Genomic DNA, 6000 nt, shown 5'->3' with positions numbered 1-6000 from the left:
AACTTGGTTCTTTAATAAAAGCATAAAAGGATGCTCTCTGGGGCACAGCGTATAGTTTTAAAAATGTTTGGATAGTAAGCATTTTGAATCTATTTAACAAGGACGGTAGACGCGCTTCCATGTATAGCACGTTGTTAGCAACAAACTTGGGCAGTCCAAGGCACAGTCGTAAGGCCTCCCTTTCTAATAGTATTAGCGGTCTCATTTTATATGTCGCACTGCCCGAAAATAAGACGCAGCCGAATTCCATGATAGGACGAATGTACATTTTATAGACCATTACCAATGTATTTCTTCGCAACCCCCTTTTTATGTTGCTGAGCTTGCGTAACCACCCCATGGCTCGTGTTGCTTTGGACGCAATGTGATCGATGTGGCTTTTCCAATTTAACGAGCTGTTATATATGATGCCTAAGTATTTAAGTGAATCCACCTGGGGAATCTGCTCTGTGCCATACATCAAGGAGATGTTAACAGGATCCCTGAACGAGAACGCTAGAAGCGCGCTTTTGTTTACATTTAGAGACATTCCAATTTTTTGAAGCCATTCCTCTATCATGTTTAGGTAATTCTGTAATGTCTGATAAAGTAATTGCAGATCACTGTTTGTCGCAAAGAAAGCAATGTCATCTGCGTAAAGATATAAATGAATATCGCTATGTGTTGGAATCGAACTGAGGAAGATGTTAAACAACACCGGTGAGAGCACTGCACCTTGTGGTACGCCACGGTATTGTCGATATCTGTTAGAAAAACAACCCCTTTGAAAGCAATAAAACTCTCTCTCCCTTAAAAACTCTGCTACCCATGATGTCATGTATTTTGGTAAATGTGACCTTTCCATCTGCTCTATTAGTATTTTATGCTCCACTTTGTCATACGCCTTGGCCAAATCCAGAGTAACTAATGCACAATACTCTCTTCTACGCCTAGCCAACTGTATACGACTCTCCAAATCCGCGTGCGCACACCATATGGAGCATCCCGATTTAAAACCAATTTGACTGGGGTTCAATATTGATTTCTCCTCAATGTATTTTATCACACGTGCATTCAAAACTCTTTCAGTTAGTTTAACCAAATTAGATGTAAGAGAAATTGGCCTCACATTGTCAAGTGTATACCCAAGCCCCTGTTTTTTAAGTATCGGAATTATTTTGGAAAGTTTCCAATCCGCCGGTATCCAAGAAGTTTTCAAAGAGTAATTAACCATATTACAGAGTTCATGTGGGGAAATGTCATATAGTACTTTTATCATTGCTGAAGTTACTCCATCTGGTCCAGGTGCTGTAGGAGGCAAGTGCCTCACTACACCCGCTAGTTCCGCTAATGTCACCTCGTTGAACTCCTCCCCTGCAATTGGCTTTACTATGTGTCTTGGCATTGTTGATCTGAATCTTTCTTCTAATCCTTTAGCAACATTTTCTAAGATTTCAGTGAGTTCGCTAGGCGATAGAATTGAAGAATCAGTATTGTCTGATGGTGGTATCATTTTTCTGGAACGCAAAAATCTAAAAAGCGCCTTTCTGTTGTATGGTTTTGAAAGATAGCTAAATTTGTTAGTGTCATAGTCATCTTTTGCTTTGCGTACTGTGCGTTTAAAATCTGCTGCCACGTATTTATAGTCACACCAGTTTTTTGGGCATTGGTTGTGGATAAGTTGCTTCCACGCCGCTTTTCGTTTTCTATACCCCCTTGTACAATCAGCGTTCCACCATGGGCTAAACGACCCGCCTGTGCCTGAAGTTATTGAAAAAGTTGACTTTTTTATTGCTCTTTTCAGTACCGCACACAGACTCATAGCCCGAATGTCTTCCTGCATGTCCTTGTGAAGAACCAAAGTGGGCTTCAAGTCTTTTTGTAAGCGCTCATAATTTACAAACGAGCCAATTTTACCAGTTAAAAATATTCCGGGAAAGTTAATATCAAAGCTAATAGGAAGGTGGTCACTGTTTGTTGCGCAATCTAATGTTTTCCACGACGAAATGTTTAGTGAGGAGCTGCAAAAGGTCAGATCTATCGCCGACTTTGATTGTCTCCTAATAAACGTAACAGTGGGGAAATTTGCACAAGATAAGTTATTATCAACAGTCCATTCCCACAAGCGTCTTCCATTTACATCAGTCTTGAAACCCCAAGACACGTGGTGTGAATTAAAGTCACCAGTTAATATTACATCCTTCCTGCAGGAAGCTAACATTGCATCTAAGCATCTTGTGTCCTGTACTCCTACCGGAAAGTATGCGTTAACAAAAGAAAAAGGGGAACAGCCTGGCAGAGTGATGTCTAATACCATAATTTCATAGTTAGAATCCATGCACAGGTAGTTAATCTTCGCTCTATGACTAAATTTAGTTGATATAAAAATGGCAAGTCCACCACCTCTGCTAGGTCTGTCTAAACGAAATAAGCGATAATTTTTTAGGTAAAATTTTTGTCCGTTTGTAAGCCAAGTTTCTTGTAAAGTAATAATATCTGGGGAAATTTGCGAAGAAATACACAATAAATCTGTGGTAGCCGACCCTATTGATCGACAATTCCACTGTAATACTTTTAAGGAGCCTATTTTGATTCTATAAACCCGCCGCAGAGACTGCTTGATCCAAAAGATCTTTCTTCAAAAAGTCTTTTTTGGAGAGGTTCTCCAAAACGTCTTTCTTTGACAGGAACTTTTTAGATTTTGATTTCTGTGAAGACTTTTTCGATAGGGGAGATCTGGCGCGCTTCAAGAAATTATGAGATTCCGCATCCATATCTGTGAATTCATCAGTGTCATCTGATACGGTTTCTAGATCTGTCCGCAGTATCTTATTGGAGGGTCCTGCTTTAGGAGATGAGCATCGTGTAGGAGCTATCGGACTTTCTGTCCCGGCACAATTTGAAACCTCCAAATCCTGTGAAGTCTGATTTTTCATAGACACTGAAGCAATGATTTGGGTCAACTGAGATGTTAACAATTCAGCCACGACTCCAATAATACTGCTGGCAAGACGCTCCATCGCCTTTTCCGTTGCCTTCTCTACAGCCTCTGCTATATATTTTGCTAACGATGCATCCATAGCAGTGGTGTGTCGTGCTGTTACGCTTGCGTAACCTTTCGAGCGTTCTTGTAATTCAGTCACAGCTTCCCTCCGGGAGCAACGCCTGCGTTCCACAATTTCCAACAGCTTAACTTCTCGTTCTTTCGCCTCACAATCTGAAGAGTCTGCAGGATGCGCCTCATGACATAAACAGCACTTCTCTTCCGTCGAGTTGCACTTACGGCTGTCGTGATTTTCTCCGCATAGTCGACATCTGGCAGTTGATCTGCACCCTTTCACGCTGTGGCCATATCTCCAACAATTCAAGCACTGCAGTGGCTTAGGGGATAGAGGCTCTACCTTATAGATAAGAGGCCAAGCTTTAATTTCAGATGGTCTTATCGTTCCCGCAAAGGTTACTATGACCGATTCGGTAGGTGATTTTTTATTGTCAACCAGACGCGTGCACCTGTATACTGACACTGCACCTGCTACTGAAAATAACTCAAGAATTTCTGCAGGGGTCAGGCTCGTATCTACACCGCGGACTATGCCTTTCGAACATGCCAGATGCGCTGGAATAAACGGGCTCACCGGCTGTGCTGCAAATTCGGAACAGTTGAGAAGCTCTCGGACGCACTCCTGATCGGCAGAGCAGCACAAAATACCACCACGACCGAAATGCCGGACCTCAGTGATCTTTTGAAAGTGTGTTGTGGCTTTCCGAAGCTCCATTTGAATCATCTTCGGGTTCTTCATAGGTATCGTACCTCCATTGGTCGGTACCAAAGCCACGGGGACGTTAATAACCCCACTGCAAAGAAAAGAATCAATTGGCCAATCCTTGACCGGTATAGATGCTAGCCAAGGAGAAGGCCCTTGGCCAGGCGAAGAAACCGACATCTAGATAGCCTGAGTCGCTTGAACTCAGAAAATCATATGGCACAAACCACAAACAACTGCCAAAAAATCACTAAAACAACAAAGAAGCAAACGTTAAACTCAAGTGCAATCCCGCCGCCCGTCGTTCAAGCCGTTCCAACCCGTGAGCAGCAGCGCAGAACAGGATCAACGCGAACAGGAACAGGAACCAGGAACAGGAGCTCAGGCAGCGAAGGAACGGAGCGAAGCGTCGAAACGGCCACCGTCCGCGAAAGGTCAGGCTTGTTGTTGTTGTTGTTGTTTCCCTGTAGAAATGGCTCGTACCCAAAGAAGGGGATTGGCCGATTTTAAGGTGAATTTGCCCTAAACTTTCAGCATTGTGTCATTCCTACAATTTTTTTTGTAACTTAATTTTGATTTGAAATACCGATATCATGTTTGCAGAAAAAAAAATAAGAAAAATTTTGAGACAGCAATTCAGCAAGAAAATCGTTTAGTCGCAGTGATGTATTCTTGAACGGCGAATAAAACATCCCTGTGGCTGAAACCCAGTGTAGAGGCTCCAAATGAAAGAAGATCAGGCTGTGATAGTTGCAAGCCCAGTCTTTGAAGAGGTGGTGCTAGTATGCTTTGCCTGAATAAATCGAAACGGCGACAATGTAATAAAAAATGACTGATCGTTTCCTCTTGATTACAGTAAATGCACATAGGGGAATTCAATATGCCTGATCTATGGAAGTAAAAATTGAGGGAGGTAACGCGGCAACGAAATTTCGTGATGACAACTTCCATCATCCTTGATTTAGTCAGTTCACTGCGCCAGGGAAATAACAAATGTTTGTACTCTGGAGAAGCCGTCAGTGCAGGGTCAGATAAATTTTGCCTGATTTTAAGTGTGCGAAATCGCGCCACCGTAATGTATACTGTATGGGGGAAAATAGGAATAATTGGTGTCGAAAGGGATGCCTTCGCAAGAGAATCAGCTATTTCGTTTAACAACAAACCTTTGTGCCCTGGTGTCCAGATTAAATGAATACTTCGGAGATGACAGGGGATCAACGATTTAAAAAGTTTCACTATAGGTGAGTGACCAGATGCGGACAAAGAAGAGCACACTGATAATGAATCAGTTATGACTGCTACAACTGGAATGGAAATATTTACCTTTCACAAAGCTAACATTATTGCCATGAATTCAGCCAGAAAGACAGGAAGAAAGTCCGGTAAGCGAAGTGAAAATGACCAATCAAGTACGGGGCAATATATTCCAACGCCTGATTTTTCATGTGATTGAGATGCGTCCGTTGCTATAATGACATTTGTTGGCATAGTACTTAAATGGTCCTGCAATAAACCATTTAAAATGCCTGTAGGTAATAGCTTTGCGTGAGTTGGGAAGATATCATGGTAAACAATTTCTGGAGAATTTTGTTGCTCAGTTAAAGGAATCAGATCACGAACGTGTACATTTAGGGGCTCAAGTAACGATTGAACAAATACTATTTGTGGTTTGGTCAATCTGGGCCAATGCACGGAGAAGAATAGGTCAGGATTGGAAATAAAAATAATTTGTTCAAGGTTAAACGGTGCTTCATATAGTCGTAAAAAGGTCTGCACAGTAAGAATGTTAAAGCGACATAATAAGGTTGGTATTCGTGCTTCAAGGTATAACACTGCATTTGAAGTATACTTTGGAAGTCCTAAGCAGAGCCGTAAAGCCTCTCTTTCCAACAGAACGAGCGGCCGAAGTTTGTAGGTCAGGCTTCTTCCGGAGAACCAAAAGGTTCTCTTCTTCTTCGTAGCCCAAAACGGGTATGAGCCACAGCGGCTCGTTCATCAATGGTGGCAATATGAAGTAGAGCTGATGGTGGTCGTTTACTGGATGTGGTGCACTGCACTTGATCTCCTTCAAGAAGGCCTTGACACCCATTAGCGAGAAGTACAAGTCAATTTAGCACCACACAAGTACGCCCGTGAGCAAGGGTAGATGAAACAGGGTAAAGCGCGTATGGGCGGACATTTTTACGGGCGGAATGAGTGCGCATGCGCGATATCGTCGAAAAATGCACATACTGTGTTTTGTGCTTAATAAATTGAG

Source organism: Rhipicephalus microplus, chromosome 8 (genome assembly GCF_043290135.1).
Source record: "Rhipicephalus microplus isolate Deutch F79 chromosome 8, USDA_Rmic, whole genome shotgun sequence".
Classification (NCBI taxonomy): domain Eukaryota; kingdom Metazoa; phylum Arthropoda; class Arachnida; order Ixodida; family Ixodidae; genus Rhipicephalus; species Rhipicephalus microplus.
This window is presented reverse-complemented; position numbering follows the sequence as displayed.